Source organism: Aegilops tauschii, chromosome 6 (assembly GCF_002575655.3).
Source record: "Aegilops tauschii subsp. strangulata cultivar AL8/78 chromosome 6, Aet v6.0, whole genome shotgun sequence".
In the NCBI taxonomy this organism is placed as follows: Eukaryota; Viridiplantae; Streptophyta; class Magnoliopsida; order Poales; family Poaceae; genus Aegilops; species Aegilops tauschii.
In genome coordinates this window covers 134,979,674-135,003,517 of record NC_053040.3, presented here as the reverse complement: position 1 = coordinate 135,003,517, position 23,844 = coordinate 134,979,674, and the positions used below count along the sequence as shown (strand labels likewise).

The 23,844-nt window shown below is 50.7% G+C and overlaps 1 pseudogene; it reads right to left on the bottom strand.

Moving 5' to 3' along the window:
- The window catches only part of LOC109749442 (flavin-containing monooxygenase FMO GS-OX-like 8), a 103,107-nt pseudogene that overhangs the window by 18,322 nt on the left and 60,941 nt on the right, over window positions 1-23,844 (bottom strand).

The following is a 23,844-nucleotide window of genomic DNA, read 5'->3' as shown; positions in this document are numbered from 1 at the left end:
ATAAGGCCTTCCCTCGTTCATCCTTTTCTCCCACAAGATCTTGATGTTCCGTGCAACGCACGAGCATCTTGCTAGTAAGAGTAGAAATTAGACATATACCACTTCTCGAATCTTGAAACCAACAACATTCCTCCCTTATCTCATCAAAACCGCCAAAGGAATATATTTTGAGTGAAACATAACATTTTTTTAGTGATATACGTATTTCAAAACTAGACTTTTTTATCAAATAGGTGAATATGTATTAATCTACTCTGATCGTGTGGCAACGCATTGGCACATTGCTAGTAGTTATTATAATTTTTTGGACACCAGACAGACGGTGGAGTACATATACGAAGAGAAGATGCGCACGCACGCAGTCGGTCTCTCGCTGTCTCGCACACATGAGTGTTACGTAAAGGCAACATTAACAAATAAACCCTAAAACCCTAGGTGCACGATTGCTGCATTCGCGGGTATCGGGTACGTGGTGGAGCGCACCTTTGTAGGAATAGTCAGCTCGCGTGATAATTTGATCCGTAGGAGTTGATGGTCGGGACCACAGGTGAACGACTTGGAGGCGGTAGCTCGCCAGTTGCCACAGATTGAGTAGCCACGTTTAAAATATCATTTTTTAGCGGGGTTAAGAGTTCTGATTTTCAATGGCGCATTATAAGTACTAAGTAGTTTTTTAGAACGATTGGTATGGAGCGAAAATGGAATTCATAGGACTACGTACCTCCTTGGCAGGCGGAGGACGAAATTTTTTCAAGGTGTGGCGACATGCCACACTATTGCCTACCGGCCGTGACCCGTAAAGGAGGCAGAGCTGGGCAGCTGGCTAATGTCGTGCTGCTCGCTACTACCGGGCCCCAGCCGTAGTCCTTCATGCTGGCTCAACGCCCAGCCCACGGCCGCCGTTGGCCGTCTCGTCATCCGCCTCGTGCTGGCCTGGCCAGCCACCACCGCGCTAGGAAACAAAGAGGAAAACGTCGAAGTTTCGCTAGGGTTGATGCGTGTGCCGAAGTGCGTCTCGGGTCGCTGGCTGGCGTCATGCGTTCTGGTGCGATCCATTGTAAATGAGAGTGGCGAGAAACATGGGCCTGCGTCTGCGTGGCCCATTCCAGCAAACGGCGACTTTAGCAATACAACGAGTCAACAAGGCAACGAGCGTACCCAGCCAGCCGATAGCACGTAGGTATACTATTTTTTTGCACCGCATCAAGGTATGGCGGCTGCCACCCCTCGCCCACCGGGGTCCTCCGCCAGTGGCTTGGCGTATGGTTGTATGGGTTTATGTTGCGAGATGTTGAACCTGGTAGTTCTAGGGCAAATACTATGGTTTAGATTTAGATGTTGGTTTTCAGAAATGAAAATCGGAAGGGGGAAACCCTTCTTTGATTAAAAAAACTACTACCTCCATTCTGGTTTACTAGTCCCCATCGTATTTTGGGTCAAAGTTTGTCCACGAATTTTACTTGTAAAATGTGAATGGAAAACAAGATTTCGTTATACACAAACAAAAAAGGACTGGAGGGAGTGATTGCTCTGACACGGACGCGACCTCTCATAGCGCAGGCATTGAACCGGCGCGCCAGCCAAGAGGGCCCCACTCGCTGTAGGCCCGGCTGAACACGCCTCCTCGCCGCATGCAACCGGCTTTCCGCGCGTGTGCCGGCAACACGTCCTTCCGCGAGCCGGCCGACATTTTAGAACAAAAAATGACCAAAATATAATTAATTACGCATGGTTGACTTGTTGTGCTCGCACTGGTAGCAGGAACTAGAGGTTTTTCTTTATTCATAACTCTCCTCAATTTTTTTTTGGCTTTGAAGTGAATCATGGTTGTGGACATTATGTATGAATGTGGAGATTTCTGTGAACATGAGTTTGATGTGGAAGTTGAACTTGGAATGTCGGGCTTGCGCGTGAACTATACCATGTCCAATGCTTTGTCTGTTATTGTTTGGAAAGTAATTGTTGTTATTACATGACCCGAAAAAATATATTTTGTGCCACATCAGTAGATGCACGGACATCACAACAGGCATGCTGACTGGATAAACATTTGAACCTAGCTACTATGACGGAAATTTTTGTATTGACAACAGTTTTAGATAGCAGGAGACGCCTGGCCTGCTCTGCCTCTGCTAGCTTATTTCTGGCTTCTTCCATCTCTTCTTTGGCATGGGTGAAGAGAGCATCTGAATGCTCTTTTCGCTTCTTCAGGAACTCAGCTACATTCTCAAGGGCTGCTACACGCTTTCTTTCAGCCTTTACTAGAGCCACGAGGACACGAACAACTGACGACTCCACCTGGCTTGTGTGTAATCCAGCATCATCTGGGAATTTTCACCTTGTGTCTAATCCAGCATCATTAGGGAAATGGCACCTTGTGTGTAATCCAGCCTCATTCTGGAAACATGATCTCGAGGTTGACCATACTTGCCTCCTCGCGGGAACTGCATCCTGACATGAAGTTACTTCTTTTTTATATCAATACTCAGAGCAACCCAGATCCATTTAGTAGAAGCCAGATAAACAGAACTGGGAGAAGTGAATTCAAAAGGAAAAAAATATAAAAATAGACTACAAGGTGAGAACACCCACTTCCTACATCAAGCTAAAAACGAAAGCATTAGGATGATTAAGACTCTTCTTATGACACATCGAAGAACACGAGGCTTAAGAGAAACAGAAACTACAACATATACACATCGAAGAACACGAGGCTAAATGAAAGTAATTGAAAGGTGTTACTTACCAAAGCTCGTTTTACACGTTCGGTGCAGCTCCTCTTTAACTTGCCACACTCCTTGAAGATGTCCCCAATATCCCGTGTTTGGTCTTCATTGCTCCTCTGCATGTTCGCACTCGTGGTTTTAAAATCTCAACATGGCAAGAAAAATATACTACTAGTAATACTCGCGCATCTTGTGGGCAACATTAAAGCACTCGTCTGCCATGTTAGCGCACCTCCAACAAAATCGCAACGTGCGGTGCTTTAAAAAAGCGTTTACAGTGCTGAGATCGAGAAGTAGAGATAGAGAGCAGAGACTAGAGAGTAGAGGATAGTTCTCAGCATAGATAGATAAAAAATAGATTATTCAACTACTCCTCGTCGTCTGACTCCTCCTCGGTGATGTCCTCCTCCGACGTCTGACTGTAGGCATGAAGATACAGATCGTCGGCGGATTTCCAGGGCGATGCTGCTCCTAGCCTCATGTTGAATTGAGCGTCCGCTTTTCGCCTACGCTTGTCCTCGCGATAGGCGGCTCGCTCCACCCTCCTCTTATCCCTCTCCGCCCTCCTTTGCTCGTAGAACTCGCGCTCGTAGATGATGTCCTGCGGGAAGCTTTGGCGCCACAGCGCCATGGCATCCTCGTCTATCTCGGTGATGCCGAGACGGTGCTCCCGCCTCCGGTTGTCGCGACGATCCTCGTCGGTGATAAGCCGCGGCAGAGGCGCGAGCTCCTGTGCCCGCTCCCGCGTCAGCACGTTGGGGAAGTTCAATGTTCTATGAGGCCACCGGAGGCGCCACACCGCCGCGTCGTACGTGCGGGCGGCCTCGTTGGCGGTGTCGAAATTGCCGAGGCCGAGGCGCATCCCGCGGAACCGGATCTCGGCGGAGAAGCCGCCGGAGGGGCGCGCGCGGACGCCGCGGTATCCCCAAGTTTCCCAGTAATGCGGCGGCATGGTGGCGCGGCGGCGGCGAAGCGAGAAAGAGCGGGGATAGAGCGGTGGCGAGGCACAGAGTGGGGAGAGAGCGGTGGCAAGGCACAGAGTGGTGGGAGGGCATTGGATTTTGTAAAGCGCGCCGGACGCCTCGCGCCAAAACTAGCGCACGCCCGGCCGCTTTTTCCCGCGCGCGCGCAATCCTTTCCCGACGTATCTGCTATCTCTACTCTCTTCTCTACTGTTATATTTATTTTATATTTATCTCTACTTCTCTACTCTCTACTTTTTCCCTACTCTTATAAAAAACAGAGTTGGCGACGATGGTGTTCTTGCCATCCTGCAATACAGGCCATCCGATTTATATCCGACGGATAGGAAGGAAACTGTGGCAATTTTGCAAAAAGATACCCACACCCCTCTCCGCATTTGCAAATAAGGCATTCCCTCGTTCATCCTTTTCTCCCACAAGATAAACTACTCATACAAATGCATCTTGATGCATGCAACGCATGGGCATCTTGCTAGTTCTAAAAAACTTTCCATCATTTGCCACACTACTGGTTGCAGATGAAAACCTACCCAAGCACAGCGCGATACATGAGCGACGCACAATTACAAGCTGATATTTTGTTGGACAATGGAGGCTATAACCAATTACTTTTACGGGAACAATAGCACCCAGGAAATTTGAAGGGTAGGTATGAACAAAATTGGAACTGCACATGTACTGCTAAGTGATTCAATACACACATTACCAATCGGGGAGGAGAAAGATGGTCGCGGCGGCCTCTGTGAGTCATGGTCGGCAACGGGAGTCAGTTCATTGTCCATGACGGTGGTGCTTCTGCGCTTGGCGTCGGCTTCCGGGAAGCAGATCCGAGACCATGGAAGACGGTGCCGGGGAAGAGGCTCCGTGTACGACGACGACGGTGGACCGGCTCCAGTGCGGCGTACGAGGTCGTCAATGAGGCAGATGCGCTGCGGTGGACGAGTGCGCTGATGTAGAAGGGGAGGAGCATGAAGGCTGTGGTGCCGTGGAGAAGTCTATTTTGCGGTGGGGATAGAAAATGGGGAGTATTCAGGTGTACTACTCTGGGTGCCGGGGTGGGGTTGGCTGGGTAGGATGAACCTGAAGTTACGAAAACAACCCCCTACCAACCGTCATCCGTAGGCCTGTTCCGAAGGCTATGATGGTAACTTCCCACTGCTCGAATCAGGGTCGCGGGAGATTTTCCCGCCGACCTCAAAATTTTGTGACACTAAACTCCCCGTGTAGCGTGTTGGGTGATTCGGCTAAGCAACTAGCGAGTAGTACTAGTAAACTCTGCATATTAGGTTTGACTGAAGTCAAACTTCCTAAAGTTTGACCAAGTTTATAGAAAAATATAAACATTTACCATAACAGATATGTATGATGTGAAAGTACATTCAATAATGAATCTAATGGTATTTATTTGTTATTGTATATGTTAATATTTTTTGTTATAAACTTTCTGAGAGTTTACAAAACTTGACTTTGACCAATGCTAATATGCGGACTTAAATAAAAACGGAGGGTGTACACATTTGTTTTCTTAGTATGTAGTGAATTAATCATTTTTTGAAATTGTGAAATAAATATATTAGGCTACTGACTTCGAATGTAATGGTCTATACAATTCGATAGTTACAATCATTGTCGAATTCCAAGATGTATACAAGGTCTATAGTACTTCACAACATGCTCAAACTCGCATAATCCCAGTCAAATGACAATCAAAATGCATTTCAGTTATTACTTTGTAGGATGCAACAAAACCAACAATAACTCTACATCAGCCATTATAAAAGCAACATTTTTAACATATCACAATGTGTGAATGAAAAGTGCAGAGAGAGCTTGCGAAGATGGAGCAGATAGGGCGGGAAAGATTGTATGTTTGTGGACGAGAGAGTAGGAGACAAACCTAACAAAACAGAGAGAGGGAGATAGAGAGAGAAAGAGAGAGGAAGAAGTTAGGTCTGTGAGAAAGATGGAGACATGTAGTATACGTGAGATGCGTGTGCATCCGGATTTTGTACACGTGGAAGGAGAAGAGACAACAGGTTTGATGAGAGAGCTGGAAAAACATGGACGAGAGGGGAAGGATCTCGTGGGTTGAGGGATTGATAAATTTGTGCGGGGGAGAGAGGGATTGGTAATTTTGTGCGAGAGAGAGAGAGGGTGGGGGGAGGAGTCAGTCAGCCGTCGTCACATCATCCTGCTTCCAAATGGCCCCGCATTCTCTAGCGCAGTGTGGTCGCCGTCTTCGATCTCCTCGATGCCCTCCTTGAAGATTGAGGTGTTGTGCATGCTGGGGTGCAGAGAAGCACAAGCGAGAGTGGTCGCCATATAACCTTGGATGGGGATGAATTGTGTGCTCGGGGGAGGGGGTGTGTGTGTGTGTCAGATATTGAGAGAAAACAAACCTAAGGAGAGAAATGTGTGTGTATGTGACGGAAAGCTACATGCTAAATAGGGTATTCACGAAGAGATTGTGCGTGCGAGATAGAGAGCGATGTGCGGGCCTTGAGGTGGGCAGGGGCCGGGTGAGGGTGTCAATATGTGCGCGTTGATGCATGTGTTACATGCGATCGTGCGAGGGACGGACGAATCGAGAGAGATAGTTGTTGTGCTACGGATGCTCCTCTCTCTCTCTCTCTCTCTCTCTCACACACACAAGTAAAATAGAAGACCGTTCTCTCATGTATACACAACGTATCGGCACCTGTCTATGTCTCACTCATGCATGATCATTTGCACATTCACACATCTCTATGTCTCTATCACACGCACACCGTCTCCACATTGCCCTTCCGCCACAACACACGTATGGACACATACACACATTCTCTCTCAGTCACACACACAAAATCAGTATTAAAAAAACTAGGGCGCGCCTAAAACGTCCAAATCCAAATAAACACGAACTGGAGCTAAATTCAAATATATGGAAATATGTAGCGTCAAGAACTTTTCCCGGAAAAAAAGTTGAGTAATATTCGGGGATTGTTTTCACACACACAAAAAGGTTTGGTGGATGTCCTTTGAGCGTGACACGGTGACGCACCGTTCGATCGACCGCGCGGCCGTGGTTCACGCGCTTGCACAGGATTCCGTATCGCGGTTGTGGTAACTAATAAAAGCGTTGCCTAAGTCTAATGTTTACATGGACTAGTATGGTTTTATTTTAAATTTGACCAACCCTATATAAAACTAAACTAAGCTCCCATACGCGCACTCGTCAATATGCCACCGCCGTTGCGCATGCCGGCGCCCGCCTACTCCGGCCAACAATTTCTCGCCCATCGCCGCCGTGTCGCCGCCAAGCCGAAGGCTCGCCCGCTCACGTCGTCTGCAGTCCCTCCTCGCGATGCCGCCGTGCTGCCAAGCACGCGAGCAGCTAGTGGAGCCGCGTCTATGCACGTAGCGTACGAAGAGGAGGACGAGCGCGTGCTCCAGAACGCCGGCGAGGAGGAACTAGCGTGCCATTGTCGTCTCTGCCCGCGCGGAGGAGGCGCGCTTGGTGGCTGTCGCGGCGGAAGCCGGTCGCGCGCGCGTCGAGCCCGCAAACCGGGTGCGGACGCGGAATCTACTTTCGAGACCTTGAATGCCACGTGGATCCTGCAATCTGAAGGGGCAATTTGGGTCAGTCGACTCTTGTGAGCCATTTGATGCAACATGGATGGCTAGAAGGGCTTCTTCAACCTCCAAAATAGATGCACGGTTCATCTTCTCAGCCCGCCACACGCCTAACCGCCTGCCACCGCCGCCACGCCCTCCCCTGAACCGCCTGCCACCGCCATGCTCCCCCCACCCCCGCCATCCGTTTAACCTCGGGCACGATCCATTTTTTTTTGGCGAACGACATTCCACACCCAACACTCATAAGATAGATCATGGGCACCCTGCCATCTTGTTCCTTCACTCCGTTGAACTTCTTTCACAAATCAACTGACCCAAATTATATTACTAGTATGAACGTATTAAGTACAGTAGGAACTCGAAGATACGAGCAGTAGTACCAACTGCAAGAAGAACAGTAGTAAGACATAGTACTAGTACTACTGTACGTACTAAAGAGTTCAAATAACGAGAAAGAACATAAACATAGTTCTGCTGGGGCCTCAGCACAACACACCCTTGAAAATAAACTAAGCAACTAGTCCGCTTGACACTGCAGTAGAACCAGCATGAGCGACGGCACTGCCACCTACTCGGAGTCCGAGTCCACGTCCTCGACTTCGTCCTCGTCCCTCTTCCTCTTCGCCGACGCTTCTTTGCTTGAACCGGACACTGGGCTCTACTTCTTGATCCAACCCTTGTAGATATTTAAACAAAGGTAGGCATCCATTGCTGCGTACAGGATGCGATCTTCATCTAATGTCTTCAACTCCCATGCATGATGAAACTCGTGGTGAGGTTTCTTCAGTTTAGCGTACGAAGGATCAATCATGGCTGCTGCCAGGGTCAGCATTGAAGGCTGAGAGGAGGACACCAGGCTTGCCTTCTGGAGATCAAAGGGCTGGCCTACAACGAGGCCTATCCGACCCAGGACATCCCTGTCGTTCCTAAAGTCTACAGTAACGAATTTCACTCTTTCGTCCTTGAGGAAGTTCTTAAAATCCTGGCACTCAACGTCGGCATGGCATATGTGGTAGACCAAGCACACGTTATGTACGCAAACCTGGATCACGACGGGCTTCTTCTTCTTTGCCTCCTTTAGTTTCTTCTCTCTTTGCAGGACTGTGGTGTACTCAACATCTAGCCCAGCGACCCACTCATCCGTTGAACTGTTGAACATGCGTAGGAAGCGAGCAAGGCATGCTTTCACCGTCGCGGATCCACGTGTGTAGATGACGAAGAACTCATCACCGGTGATGGCTCTAACCTGGTACTCAGCGGCGACCATGGAGATTTGGGAGGCCATGGATTTTGGAGGAGGGTTAGGAGAAGTTGAACTGGTGTAATGTGAAAGGACGGGACGACTGGGAGCGAACTATTGTAAGGTATTGTACAAGTAGAAGACGGGGACGAGTAGGGCGTGTGAACGGCGTGGGGTTGCTGGCTTGCCCGGTGGATAAATGGTGCAAGCCCCCAAAGAGTTCTCGAGAACTATGCAAGACCCACTAGATGTCATGTCTACTAGACCCATATCGTAGGGCTGACGGTATAGCTTCTGCTTGTTCGCACGCCATGCCAGCGTGTGGGTAACTTCACTTAATTCCGTCAACCGTCGCGCCTCCCACGACCTTCGCCTCTCTCGCGCGGTTGCGCCCTTTGAGACTTCGACCGGCTATAAATGAGCAATTTTTTTGCCTACTCCGCATGCATGATACTCCCTCTGGTCCTTTTTACTTCCGTCAACCGTTTGCAAAGTGTTTGACCAAATTTATACTAAAAATATCAATATCTACAATACTGATTATAATGAGTATAAGAACTACTATTAGATGAGTTAAAGATTCTAATCCTGAACTAACCCTGAAGTAACTCTAGCGAAAGAGGTGTTGGGATGATAGGGTTAGATGGAGCGCGGATACGGCGAGGTGCCTTCATGGGCGGTGCGAGAGGGAGGGAAGGAGGGAGAGGACGAGAAGCTTCGAGGAAGTGGGGAGGGATCTGCTGCGAGGAGAGCGAGAGAAAAATGTGTTTTTTAGTGTCCCGAGAAGAACTAACCCAAATAAGCACCTCTTGGGTGGGTTAGATTTTTTTGGGTTAGTTGAGTTCAAACTAACCCAAACTAACTCTAACCCATGGATCCAAACAGGGCCAAGGTTAGCTATTAGAGTACTACTACCTCCCTTCTAGTTTAAAGGGCTCGATTCAAAAATTTCACCTACTCTTAGCAAGATAGAGGCGGTGGAATAGTTTTTGTAGTCTGCAAAAGTACTCAACTAATGTTGTCGTTCTTCACAAAAAAATGTGTTTACCAATGAATGCATGAACACTAGTAGTTACTCTAACCCCCCCTCTCTTCTTTAATTCTTTGCCACATCAGCATGTTTGCTATTCCCGTGTGCATGATACCAGCTAAGATACCACCATTATGGCCAGCCTTAACCATCGCATGCAATAATTTAGTGCACCTTCAAATATGAACATGTGTGGGGCGTGTATGTTTTTAATGACTTGAGACTATACCTAGCCCGACATGCAAGATGAGACTTATTATGCACTGTTCCCCATACCTGCAGGAAGCCCGTTCGTCTCCAAATCTTTTCCTCTCCATGTGTGGAAACAATATGCCTGCCAGACTCTCCTTCTCCCTCCGGCGGTCCCACCACTCCACCCCGTGTGGAAAAAATCTGCATGCATAACTCTCCTCCCCCCACGCCCGTCCAATCCGTTGTGACTAGCAATATTTCCACCCCTTCCCTCCCCCGTAATTTACTCCAACAAATATGCCCACGTAGCTGTTACTCACGCAACATATCTTCCGGGACGCTGCTTCAGTTACTTAACTGCAGGTTCATTGGGTCACTGACATATGGGCCCAATAGGGGTCTGGCCCACATGTCAGTGACGCAACTGGACCTGCAGTTAAGTCAGTGCAGCTCAGTCCATATCTTACATAGGTGTGCCATTGCTCGCTATAAATACTGCGCCTCCCACGACATTCGGAAGAACGCTCACGTTCATCTCTATCTCCTCCCCCTCCCTCTCACGTCGACCACCATGGCATCGCCCCTCCCAAGCCCTAGGCGCCCCTCGCTGCACTGCGCGGACGGTCATGCGTCGTCGTTCCGTTCCTCGCCGCCACTAGTCGAGGAGGACGCGTCGGCGTTCCACTCCTCGCCGCGACCCGTCGAGGTGGACGCGTCGCCATTCCGTTCCTCGCCGCCACTAGTCGAGGGGGACGTGTCGGCGTTCTGCTCCTCGCCGCGACGCGTCGAGGTGGACGCGTCGCTGTTCCGTTCCTCGCCACCACTAGTCGAGGAGGACCCGTCGGTGTTCCGCTCCTCGCCGCGACGCGTCAAGGTGGACGCGTCGGTGTTCCCAATCTCGCCAGCACGCGCGTCGGAGGACGCGTCGGCTCCCCGCTACGAGGAGAACGCCGCGCCGCCCGCCGAGCCCTCCAGCCTTGAGGAGCTTCGGAAAGAAATGGATGTCGCCTTGTGGGAGGCTTTGCCTCCAGCAGAGCGCGCCAAAATAGAGGCGGAGAAGAAGGCCGAGGAAGACAAGCGCACCGCGGGACAAGCTGCCTGGAAGGCCTATGTCGCGTCCGAGAGAGTCAGTCAATTGGCTCTTTGGCAGAAGGCTCGTGCGAGGGCCGTGAGGGTGGCGGAGGACGCCCGTGCCAAAGCCCTGAGTGCAGTCGGGCCGAAGCGCCTCATCTACGCTTGGCGGTACGTGGACCGAGTGCACGCTTCCAGCAAGGAGGAGTACCTGTTGGCGCCGGATCACCACACCGGTGAGATCGCGCTCGCCCGCCGGCAAGCCGCCAATCAGCACCTCACGAGTTGCGAGGCTGAGGAAGAGGCGTTGTGTCGGCGCGCTGGGAAACGGCCGCGCACCAGGGCACTCGTGGCGCACCGCAAGCGCTCCTGCGAGCGCCGTGGCTTTTAGTAGGAGTATAATTTTTGTTTCGTAAGGCGATCTCATTAGTTTTGGGACGCAAATGATAAATCCCGACGTTCAGGAATTATTAGCGTCCTTAATTAAGTATGTAAAAGGGAAAGTTCGGAGACCTTGTGTATTCGTACGCATTTTGTAAGTACGTGCATATAGCACAAACTTTACTATATACTATCGCACAAACTTTTAGCTTCCTTCTCTGTGGTTATTTCTCTGTCGTACTTTGTACTCCCTGTATCGAATTTTTTGCCTAACAAGTTGTGCCGTGCAATTGGAATTCCAACTTGAGTACTACTACTAGTAGGAGTACCAGGGGCCAGTTCTTTTAGGCTTCTAGATTAGTAATCCCATAACTACTACCTCCGTCCTGGTTTATTGGTCCCCATTGTAATCTGTGTCAAATTTTGATCATAAATTTAACTAATGAAATGTTAGTGCATGTCACATGCACTAACATTTTATGAGTTAAATCTTTGGTAAAAATTTAGCACAAATTACAATGGTGAGGAATAAACCAGGACGGAGGTACTAGTAGTAGTAGTTTAGAAGCCCAAATAAATGAGTGAGGCGCCTGAATGTTACTCTCCACTGTGACTAGTCTTATGGGAAAAGCTGGGGAAGCCGCCAAAAGAACTGGCCCTAGGAGTAGTAGCTAGGGATACTAGGAGTAGTTGCTAGGGATCGAGTGTGGGAGATGAACTGGAGAAAGTAAATGCAGAGAGATGAAATGCAAAAAAGACGGAGGGATGTGATGGTTGCTTGTCCGTTTATTTTACCAGGACCCTTATTACTGGGAGTGGTTGGGTTTTGTGATATGACGGCTTTACTGCCGCGCTACGAGAGGGGTGAGACTTCCGTGCAACGCCGCCCTCTACACTAGTACTACATCGGTCGTGGTTTATCCCCCATTGAATTTGACTGAAGATTTAACTGACAAAATGTTAGTGCATGTCAACAAAAGCAATATCGTTGGATTCGTATTTGAACATATTTTTCAATGATATAATTTTAGGTGACATGCATCATCATTTATCGTACTATATATAATGTTAGTTCAATTTTTGGTCGTACTAATCTATAGTAAGGTGCCCGTGCGTTGCACGGAAGAGTAAAATGCATTGATCGGGGAGTTGTTTATTTTGACAAAGGATGTGGGGGTCGTCTGATGTGTAACGGGTATCAATAGGTTTGTTCGGATACTATTTCATCTCTAGAGCTCACAAACATCCGGGTGAAATAGATAAAAAAGTATCTTTTGCAAACAAAAGCGTTCAACTGTTCAACCTGCATCCAAAACTTGTAAAGAAATAACTCTTATTGTGCTTTGCAAGAAATGATCTTCAAGAATTAGTTTTTGAGTATCCATTGTTATACATGTTGGCTACAGATGACATGGCACTTTCTTATAGTCAACAGTTGGCTATACTATTTAAGTATTAACCATGCCCTTATACACCTAGAGGGAGGGATTAAATCAGGATGACTTGGAAGGGGGCAGAGGATATGTAAGAAATGGTTCATCATAAGTCTTTCACCAGTACTGTAGTAAAAATTCATACATGGAAGATTCTAGACTAAACCATAAATGGATACACTTTTATTCATGCGCGATACTCCAATAGAGCAAGATCATGCATGGAAGTATCCACATGCTTAGACAGCAGATTACATTGAGCAAAGACTAATGATCAACATTTAACTTGATAATGCAGATGTCCAGGTGAACCTCCTTGGAGGCCCCGTGCACATTGTTGGGGGTCAAATAATACCGTGCGTCTTCCTTGTCCACATCGGTGGGAAGGTCCCAGCTCGGCAGAGTCCAAGTCAGCTTGTCGTAGCTAGTGTCGCCGCCCACGTACCTCCGAGGGGTAGTAATAGTGAGCACGCACCCGTACTTCGGCCTCGTGTCAGTGTCAGCGTCAGCGGCGTCGCCCCTGATGCACACTACAGAGACGGGGCGGCGGCCTGCGCGGGCCTCGCCGGTGCCCACGATCCAGAGGAAGACGCTGCCGTCCTCCTCCGAGACTAGCAGGCGGCGGTGATCCTCCAGCGACTCCAGCACGGTGAACGGGAAGCACGTCTTGTACTTGATGTTCTTCGCCAAGGTCCAGTAGTGATCGCCGCACGCCTGCGTCAGGTGATGCACGATGTCCGCCGGCGAGCCCCAAAATGGCACCGGGCACTCATAGCAGTAGACGAAGGGCTCCTTGGAGGCATCGACCAGGCCGTCCATGAAACGGGAGTGGCTGTAGGGGACGTTCCGCCAGTTGAATATATGAGCAAGTTACTACGAGATTTAGTCCGAATAAGCACAAAATAAATCATGACGGCTATAACAGAGATTAAACTAATCATGCGGACTAGCATAGTAGATGAACAGATCGAATCTAGGACACAGACTAGAAACATGAATTCTACCACGATTTCGAACAAGAAGGACAGAAACACATACGGTGCAACGGGAGTAGCACCATTGGCGTTGAGGTTGTCGGCCATGTCGTTGAGGAAGAGGTTGCCGAGGTTGGGGAAGAAGTCGTCGTCGGTGAAGTCGTCGCTGCTAGCAGTCGCGAGAGTGCGCTCCCCAAATTTAAACAGCGCCCGCCGAATGGAGCGTAGGAGGGAGTGGCTGTAGGGGACATTGTGGCTGCCGAATGGAGCGCAGGAGTAGCCCACGAAGCAGTAGATGGTGCTCCTCCCTAGTCTCTATTCTTATCTCTATCTCTACTACTCTTCTTTGTTTTTTATAATATACTAGTTGTAGTTGTCAAATTGAATAGTACTGCGCCGTCCACTGCACGCCCGGCTGAACACGCCTCCTCGCCTCCATCAAACCCCTCTGTTAAACCCGCATGCAAACCAAGAAACCTACTCCGGCCCGCGGGAGGAAATTTGCCGGTTGCCGTTGGAGAATAATAGAGTCACATCCAATCCATTTGAGTTAATTGCGTGTATGATTCTCCCTCTATAAAAAGTTAATTGCATCCTTAATCTTGTATCCTAAGTACTCTGTGGGTTCCACTGTGAGTACAGTGTACATGACTTGCAGGCTGGCTACAGATTCGTACAGAAAGTTAAAAAGAAACAAATCCATCCTTAATCCTGTATTCTAAGTACTCTGTGGGTTCCACTGCCAGTACAGTAGCGAAAGAAGTAGTATATATTAAAAAATTATAAAAAGCTAAAGTTTAGGACAGAATTCGAACTCAGGTCATCGCGCTGCGAGCATCCGGCCCGGACCACTACTACTCTACTCAAGCAAGTTAGGGCATAGTAGTAGGTACTGTAGGGAGTACCAGTACTGTGATCAGTCAAGCAAGTTGTCTGACTTCGATATGACCCTACGCTACTGGTATGTGTCTCGTAAGTCAAGCGGTGTGTTGTAGTCATCATCACCAGTCCACTTCCCGCATCACATATTCGCTTCTCCATCTTTGTCCGCTCTTCCATCCCCGCTAAGGCGCCTCCCCCCCCTCGTCCAATCTTCCATCCCCGCTAAGGCGCCTCCCCCTCGTCCGAAACCCAAGCACTAACAATGGCAGAACCGAGCAGCGTCCGCCGAAAGACTGGCTGGAATTCGCTCCCCACAGAGGTAATCAAGCTCATTGTTTCGCATGTGGACAATCTCAGTACCATGCCGCTCCCCGCGTGCTCGTCAGGGCTGTACCGTTTACTCAAAGCCCTCAGGCCGGAGCTTTTTAAGCCAGCTCCTTGCTTGCTGATGCCACCTGATCTTCAGAAATGGCGTGTCACGCAGCATAACAATCGTAGGGTGGCGAGCATCAACCCCCTTGACTGCGATCCGATCCCCGTCACCCTCAACTACATTAACGGTATGTACCGGGTCGTCATGAACACGTCTTGGATGGTGCTCGTCGACGATCGCGGCAGCTGGATGCTCGTGGAGGTCTACACCCAGCGATTGATCCCCCTTCCTTCGATTAACACTGCACTGCTTTGGCACCGCTGCTCAGAATACTCGGAATCTTACAGTAGCCAACATGATACCAATTTTGATTTGCTCAAGGTTGTAATCTGCCAAGTGCCCACAAGATCTGTGAATTATAAAGACTTCAGGCTAATTGCGTTCTTCAACCGCGGTCTCGCCTATCTGACAGGTCACTGCGGTAAGTGGATAAATCTGCACGTCAATCGCAGGATCATACATCCTCCATGGTTCTCTGATGCCATTGAACACAAGGGCTTCATTTACGCTGTCGACTCCTTCTATGGCTAGACGTATTGCTGGCCTACTCCAGTCATTGCTACAAATGGCTGTTACAGCAGTATGTTACTTTCCTATGATATCATGATGGCTTGCTTATATTACTGTCAACATTTACTGAAAAAATATTCATGCTCATAACATGTTGTTCTTAAGATTGACTACATCAAGAGCCCTTTTTATTTGACTCCAACTTTTTTTGAGGGTTATTTGACTCCAACTTGATATGATGTTGTAGGCCGCCTGGTGTCCCTACCCTTCCTAATCCCAGAACCTTTCAAAGAAAAGCGGCATGGCAGTTGCAGGTGGTTCCTGGCTCGATCAGACAACGGTGAACAATTGATGATCGTTCGCACGTACCGGACGTGTTGTTTCGCGGAATACAATCACAGTCACTGCAAGGTCTTTGAGCAGGATCCCAGCTTCTGTGGGCCTTCAGGAATTTTTGACTGGAGGTTGGTAAGTAGCCTTGGTACACGCTCTCTGTTTGTCGGACTGAATTATCCGATTAACCAGGAGATAACCGACGGCAAGGATCATGATGGCAGCGCGGTTTCGTTCATCAGGCAAAACTGTGTGTACACGGCATACCATGTGTCTCTGCATGCACCATACCCTGATATGTGCCGCCACGCTCTGCAGCCCAAAGTAGGAGAGAGGGTCGCAAGTATCATACTTCGACATGCTGGCTAGAGTTTCCCCCGTCAGGCACCCATCTGGTTCAAGCCGTCAGCCAATCTCCACAGCTTAATAAATAGTAACGTCTAACTGAGCCAGTTAGTTAGATGTGTACACTTGGTGTAGTAGGATCTTTATTTAGTTTGATGCATACACTTGTTCTTTTTTGGTAGCCCTTTTGTAATGATGGATGATGTTTGGTTTGGAAGAGAGAGATGTGTCTTCACTCTTCTGGCCTGCTTATTGCTTCTATTGCACCCCCAGCCCTGGTTGTTGCTGCTGCTGTTTTCAATGTACAATCAGTAGTATATTTCGTCTGTTGGTTGAATAAATGTGTTGTTAGAACGACAAACACAATGTTTTGGAAGTCGTTGCATGGTTCGATCCTTTAGTGCCCCGTACCGTACGTAGCGCATACTATTTTTCGTACGGAACACATTTTCCACTTGTTGATAACATGCAGCCCACTGATGAAGGCCCAATAGAGAAGCCCATAATTAACTGGAAGGGAGGCTCTCACATGAATCCGGCCCAGGTACATGCTCATGGTCCCCTAAACATAAATAAGTAAATAAATAAAGCTAAATGCTCATGCACCAGTTCTATTCATGATTTAACAGGAGGATATTATTTCCTATGATAGTGTCGTTACATTTAGCCGATATTATTCTTCGGCAAAGATAGCGACCAGTCTTCTTTCTCCCAGCATTTTCTTCCTGCAACCAGCGGACCCATGCAAATCGTAGTCAACGTCGTAAATAGATCCGGTCCATTTTATTTTTCAATAAGAATGTCCAACCCAGCCCAGCACATTGGCGACAACACTTTATCCTCCGCCTTGGTGCGCTCGCCACGGCGCCGCCGCCCGGCCCTGTCAACATAGTTTTTTTTAAACGGTCCCTGTCAACATAGTGAATCGGGAGAGGACTATAGTTGTGAGTATGACAGTACGGACCCACCAGGTCCACTCCCGAACACAAGCAAGCGCCTCTTTTACTACTCAGATGAACCCCACGTTTTTTACTCTAATCCACCCTGCTGATATCTGGGACCCACATCATTTTCAACGTATAGTCAATTAACGACAGAATTGCACAACTTTTTTAGTAGTAATTCGGAGGAGTAGGCTATAAACTGGGTTGTGCGGTCTCTGTGGCCCGTCTAACAACAGGACCAGCCCAGCAGTTTTTTCTTTGGGAAAATAGGTAGCCCAGTATTTCTTTTTGAAGAATACCCAAGCTAGGCCTATTTGTTTTCTCCGACTTACTAGGCTGCAAATCTTTCAAGACGAGGAGGGATGCATTCCAGCCTGGCCAAAGAGTATGGTCAGTGTCTGTTAAAAGTAATATCAAAAGGGGTTGAAAATTCCAAAAAAAATAGCAAATGGGATATTAGTTTTTTTTGTTTTTGTTCTTCACTGATATCTTATACTCCCTCCGTCCCAAAATTCTTGTCTTAGATTAGTCTAGATACGGATGTATCTAATACCAAAACGTGACTTGATACCTCCGTATTTAGACCAATCTAAGACAAGAATTTTGGGACGGAGGGAGTATTTCATTGGATTTAACATGACATAGTACTAATTTATTTTTAAATTTGTTTTAGTATGGCTACTAATTTTTGGATTAAGAATATTTTGTTCCCCAGCAAAAATTTGCGAATTTTCAAAATTTCCCACATATTTAGTTAATTTTTTTAACCCTGGTACTGACCAGAAAATGGGCATCAATTCTAAAAATGGAAAACGGGCTGCAATAAATTCCATATGAATTAGAAAATCGGGAAAATTTATAAAAATAATAGCAAATGGGCTGTACACGCCACAGATTTCGAGCCTGACTTGTTTACGCAAGGCTTTGTCAGTCAACACACGATTCTAGCAGCAATGACTGTTGGATGTCCATCCAACGGCCGACGTGCTTCTTCAATCTCTGATCTTCCTGCTCCAGCCGCCTAAACTAGTGCCGGCGGGACTGCCTGCTCCCTCCTCTTGTGGCCCGCTGTGATGCCGCGCAGGCTTCCCCGGCCCACCCTACTCCCTCCGCTGGCCTGGCCGCACGCAATCAACTGCCTCCTTATTACACGAAAAAAATTGATTCCTCCCACTGACATCTGGGGCGCACCGGTTGGTAGGCTAACCTGTGGGCCTACTAAGTTGACGCGTACGCAGGGCTTGTCAACTTAGTCAACAAACGATTCTAGCAGCAGTAACCGTTGGATTTGAATCGAACGGTCCTGCTGCTTCTTCAATCGCTGCTCTTCTTGCACCAGCCGCCCAAACCAGCGCCGACGAGACCGCCTGCTCCTGCCTCCAGTGGCCGGCTGTGCTGCCGTTGAGGCCTCATCGTCCCCTACTACTCCCACCACTAGCCAGGCCCTGCGGCGACGCAGCCTCACACCGCAGCCGGACCAGTGAACCCTCGTACTCCTCTTTGCGTGGGCATCCACTGCCGCGTCTTCCCCGGCTCCACGTCGTCCCCTTCCTAGGCCTCGCCGTCATCCACCGCCTTGGTGCTCTCGGTGCGGCGTGGTCAATGTGGTCAACGACCGACTTCCATCGGAAGAGTACTGTACGTGGAGAGGCTGACAGCTGGGTCCACGGCCACAGCCCAGTTTTTTTGTGATTTGCCAAGTAAGTCGCTTTGTCAGGCCTGTTGGGCTGCAAATCTTTCAAGACGAGGAGAGCTTCATTCGGCTGGCCGAGAAAATGGCCTATCAGTAATGAGGAATGGGCTGTACATTTTTAAAACACATCAAACCGGCAATTAGTTCCAATTTTTTTTTCATTTCGAGATTTTACATTGCATTGATTTTTATGCGTGGACAATTTGTTGGATTTTATATTGATATATATTTATTTTTAAAATCAGTTTGAACGTGACTCGAAACTTCGGGATTAAAAACAGTTTGGACCGCACCGAAATATGCAAAATTTCGTATAATTTTTTAACCGTGGCCACAATATGGGCTGTAATGCTAACAAAAAGAATATGGGCTCCAAAAAAACCTTAAGAATTAGCAAATGGACTGTAGATTATTAGAAATAATGGCAGATGGGTTGTATGTTGTTTTCCGCAGATTTGAGGCTTTCCTAAAAAAAGGTTGACGCACAAGCAGTGACTGTTGGATGTCCATCCAACGGTCGTCGTGCTTCTTCAATCTCTGCTCTTCCTGCTCCAGCCGCTCAAACAAGCGCCGGCGGGACTGCCTGATCCCTCCTCCCCATGGCCGGCTGTGCTGTCGCGCAGGCCTCACCGCCCCATCGTACTCGCATCGCTGGCCTAGCCATCCCTCTACTCACCCACACCTGTTGTTATTCTTCGGCGGCGGCAGACGAACCAGTAAACCCTAGTACAGTCGTACTCCCCTCCGCGTGGGAAAAAACTGCCGAGTTTGTCGGATCACGGGTTCTGGCAAAACCCTCAAGCTTCGAACACTGGGGTGCGCACGAAGATTTCCCCCCTACCGATCCACGTCCTAGTTTTGCTAAGATCTTACGGACTGACTCGGCGAACTCACAAGACAAGGGACACAAGATTTATACTGGTTCGGGCCACCGTCATGGTGTAATACCCTACTCTAGTGTGGTGGTGGTGGATTGCCTCTTGGGCTGAGGATGAACAGTACAAGGGGGAAGAACAGCCTCCTGAGGTTGAGGTGTTCTTGTGCTTGGCGAACTTGTGTGGGTGAGGATTCGATCAGCTCAGGCCTCGTTTTCTTCTACTGTGGCGGCTAGTCCTATTTATAGAGGCCCTGGTCCTCTCCCCAAATATTGAGCAGGAAGGGAGCCAACAACGGCCAATTTGAAAGGGGACAACTAGTACAGCTTATCCTGACAAAAGTAGTCTTCGCCTGCAAAAGGCTCTGGTGGTGACGCCGCCTTGGGCTCCATGGTGACCTCTGTCTTGCCGTCCTCCTGGTCTTGGTCTCGTTGCACTGATATGGAAACCTTTTCTTGATGCCTCGGTACTCCGCGCCCGCGCTTGCCTCCTTTGCACCAAAGATGAAACAAGGACGCTGCGCGCGTTGGAGCCCGCTTGGTCTCGATCGTCATGGCTCATGTCACGAGAACCTCGCAAGGTTTGCCTTGCCTTGATCTCTCCGCCCCTCGCGAGCCTACTTGGCGAGGCTGCTCCTGAGGAGGTCTTGCGTCGTCCACCTCGCGAGGCTTGGCCCCTCGCGGGGGTCTTGGATGCCTTGTTGATGAAGATGGGCCGTACGGGCCTGCTAGCAAAGCCACGCTGTGGGCCACAGGCAGGCAAGTCTGGGGACCCCCATTCCCAGAACGCCGACAGTAGCCCCCGGGCCCAAGGCGCTCTCAGGCTTGGCTTCGAGGCGAAGCCAAGGGTCATGTACGGAGCGCCGCGGGCCCCAATAGCCTGCGGCCTTGGTCGACGTGTGGCGGTTGATTGGACATGGGCATCTCCGCTTCCCCACGTTGCCTCGGCAACTGCCCAACTTGACAAAAAGGCTGGCGTGGGTAGTGCTTGTCTTCACTGCTTCCCTTCGCCTTGCTCAGATCCCCTTTCTTGCGCCCTGCCTCCGGAATCCTCAGATTTGCTTCCATCTTCTTCCGCATCAGTGACTAATGGTGCCGCGCAAGGTCAAGCCCTCCACGTCGCCAGCTTGGTACGAACCTGCTCTTGACGCGCCCAACATCTCGGAGAAGAGCCTCGCAGCCACGCGCTTGCTGACGGCGGGGGACAGCAATGAGAGGGGGAAGACGGAGCTCCGGGTTGCCTCCGACGTGCCGGAGCCCGAGGGAAGCACGTTCTTCCCCTTCTTCACGAGCAGCATCCCCGCAAGGTTGGTTCCTCCCTTCTTTGATTTCTACTATGAGGTCCTTGGCCAGTACGGGCTGCAGGCGCTGCATCTCCTTCCCAACTCCATCCTTCTCTTGTCCATCTTCGCCTACTATTGTGAGGCGTGTCTGGGCGTGATGCCGTCCGTGGCTCTTCTGCGCCACTTCTTCTTCCTCCGCGTCAGCGAGGGTCACATCTCCGGGTGCGCCAATTTCATCGTGGCCGGCAAGGCCAACTCGATCTCGAACACCGGGAAGAAGGCCGTCAACCTCAGATCCAAATGGGTTATGATGGGTGCCAAGTGCATCCATCCGCGCTTGGCGCTGCCGACGGAGATGCCCCAGTCCGACAAGGGGTGGTCTTGTGCGAAGCTTACTGATGAGCGGGCATCGTCGATGTTGGAGCAGATGAAGGTCGACTTGAAGCCGGGTAATGCGAGGGCGGCCAAGGTGACAGGGGCCATGCTCTTGAGGGAATTCTTGACGCTGCGCGTTGCTCCTCTTCAAGCGCATGCGCGCCCCTTGTGGAGGCTTGGAGACGAAGAGGACAAGATTCGCCTGAGCCCGGAGGCCTTGCCCGACGACGAGTTGTCCGCAGTTTTGCGCCTCTTGGTCGGGGACAACCAAGAGTACCCATCGAGCGCCTTTGTTCCTCTGTTCCACCGCAAGGACTGGGAGCAGATCGTGGCCTCCTGGCCAACTTTCGACAGTCGCGGGCTGGTGCCGCCGGCGCCTACCGGGGTCTCTGCGGCGCCGAAGCCGGTGCAGCTGTCTTCTGACGAGTCCCGCGGGGAGGAAGAGGGGGAGGAGGAAGACTCGGAGGTGACCCCCGAAGGGACGGGGGAGACCTCCCCCTTGAGCAAAGCCGACATCTTCCGCGCCCTACCTGATGACGCCGAGGCCGACACCCGCCAGGAGAAAGGGGAGCCGCCCGTCATCCCGACGAGGGGCAGGTCATCGCTGGTCTCTCGAGATGTTACTCCTGCCGTGGCGCCGTCTGGAGCTGCTTCCGGCCCCTCCGCTGCGCCAGGTTCTGCTCTCGGAGCCAGCGCGCCCGCACCTCAAGCCTCGAGGCTCTCGGGCTTCAAGCTCACCAAGCGGAGGGTGGACTACGCCGTGGTGGACCAGTAAGTGCTCTAGTCTTTGCCTTGTCCTTGCTTATGCTGCTGCTTCCTGACGTTCGTCCTTGGTTGTCCAGGCCGCTACCTTCGGCGAAGAAGAGGAAGCGGGATGCTGCGGCCATGCCCCCCTCCACAGAGAAAAGAGGCGACAGCACTCGCACCTCCCCGGCCCGGTCGCCCTCACGAGACCAGGAGGAGCATCGTCAGGAGGAGTCAGTCCCCGAGGTCCCGCTGGCTCCGAAAGTGCCGATGTCCGGCTCGGCTGCCAAGGTTCCAAAAGCTCAGGAGCCCTTGGTCTCCCAGGCTCTGGTGATGATGCCATCTCCTCCTCCTGCTGCGCCACTATTCCCAGGTTCTTCTGCCTCCTCCGCTGTCTTGGAGCGTGCCCTTTCGGAGATGACCCAGCTGCGGGAAGATCTCCTGGGCGCGGACCCGCGCCTTGTGGCCGGGCGCCTGGAGCTCGCCTCTGGCTGGCTTCATTCTGACTCGGCGGTTCGAGCGACACTGGGTCAGGCCGCGACGGCCTTCGAGAAGGAGAAGCTGGCCGCCGCCAAGGCTAGAGCTGATCGCGAGGCGGCACAGAAAGACGCTGAGGCTGCCCACGACCGCTGCCGGGCGCTGGAGGACGAGCTAAAGAGCCTGCGCGACCAGCTCGCGGAAGAAGCTCGTGGCCGCCAGGATAAGGAGGAGGAGATGAGGGCTCGGGAGGACGCCATCAAGGACCGTGACACCGAGCTAGGGGAGTTGGCGAAGACGCGGGCCGCGGAGCGCAGCCGGCTGGAGGAGCTGGAGCGGAAGGTGAAGGCAAAGAAGGTCGAGCTTGACACCAAGGCGAAGGTCCTGGCCGAAGACCGCGCGGCCTTCTCACTCCTCGAGGAGAGGTCCCGCGTGGCGCTGAAGGCACTGTACGAGAAGGGTTTGGAGAGGCCGCTGACCACCGACGAGGATGGCCCTGCTCAGCTGCTTCCCTTCTTGGTGAAGGCGTTCGAGGAAGTCATGGAGGGCATCGGTCCCATGGCGGAGGCAGAGGCTCGCGTCCTTTCTTCAGCCGCGCTGACGCGGGTCTTCAGCCACCTGCACCTTCATGACCCCAGCGCTCGTCTTGACGAGCTGCTGGAGCCTGTAGTTGATGAACACTGCACGGCTGCCGCCGCAACCGTGAAAGGTCAGGTGGAGGCCCTGCTGAAGAAGTTCCGCGGCTTCACTTCCACGCCTTCGACCGAAGGTGCCGGCACTCCTGCAGCTCCGGCTGGCGGCCCAGACGAAGGCGACGCCATCAAGGGGGGAGTGCCTCTTACGGGCATCGATGGTGTTCAAGGATGACCTGCGGCTCCTTTCCTGTTTTATTCCTGTGACATGAACCATGCCTAGTGGAGGCGTTAAACTTGCGTTTGATATTGTGAGAACAATATGTCTTGTAATATTTGCTTTGAGATTTTGCGGTTTTCTTCCTATTTGCTTTGTGTTCTGCGTCGGCAGAGCCCGGCCCCGCGCATACCTCAACCACCGTTGGGCCGACCAGAGACCAGGACGGACCAAGGAGTGAGGGGCTACGTGACCAGTTAGGCTCCTGAGTCGCGATGCTCAGGAGTCCCCCTTGACGCGCAAACAGCTTATAGGAAGGAGACGCGAGGATAGGTTAATGTTCTACGTCGGCAGAGCCCGGCCCCGCTCATACCTCAACCGTCGTTGGGCCGACCGGAGACCAGGACGGACCAAGGAGTGAGGGGCTACGTGACTAGTTAGGCTCCTAAGTCGCGAT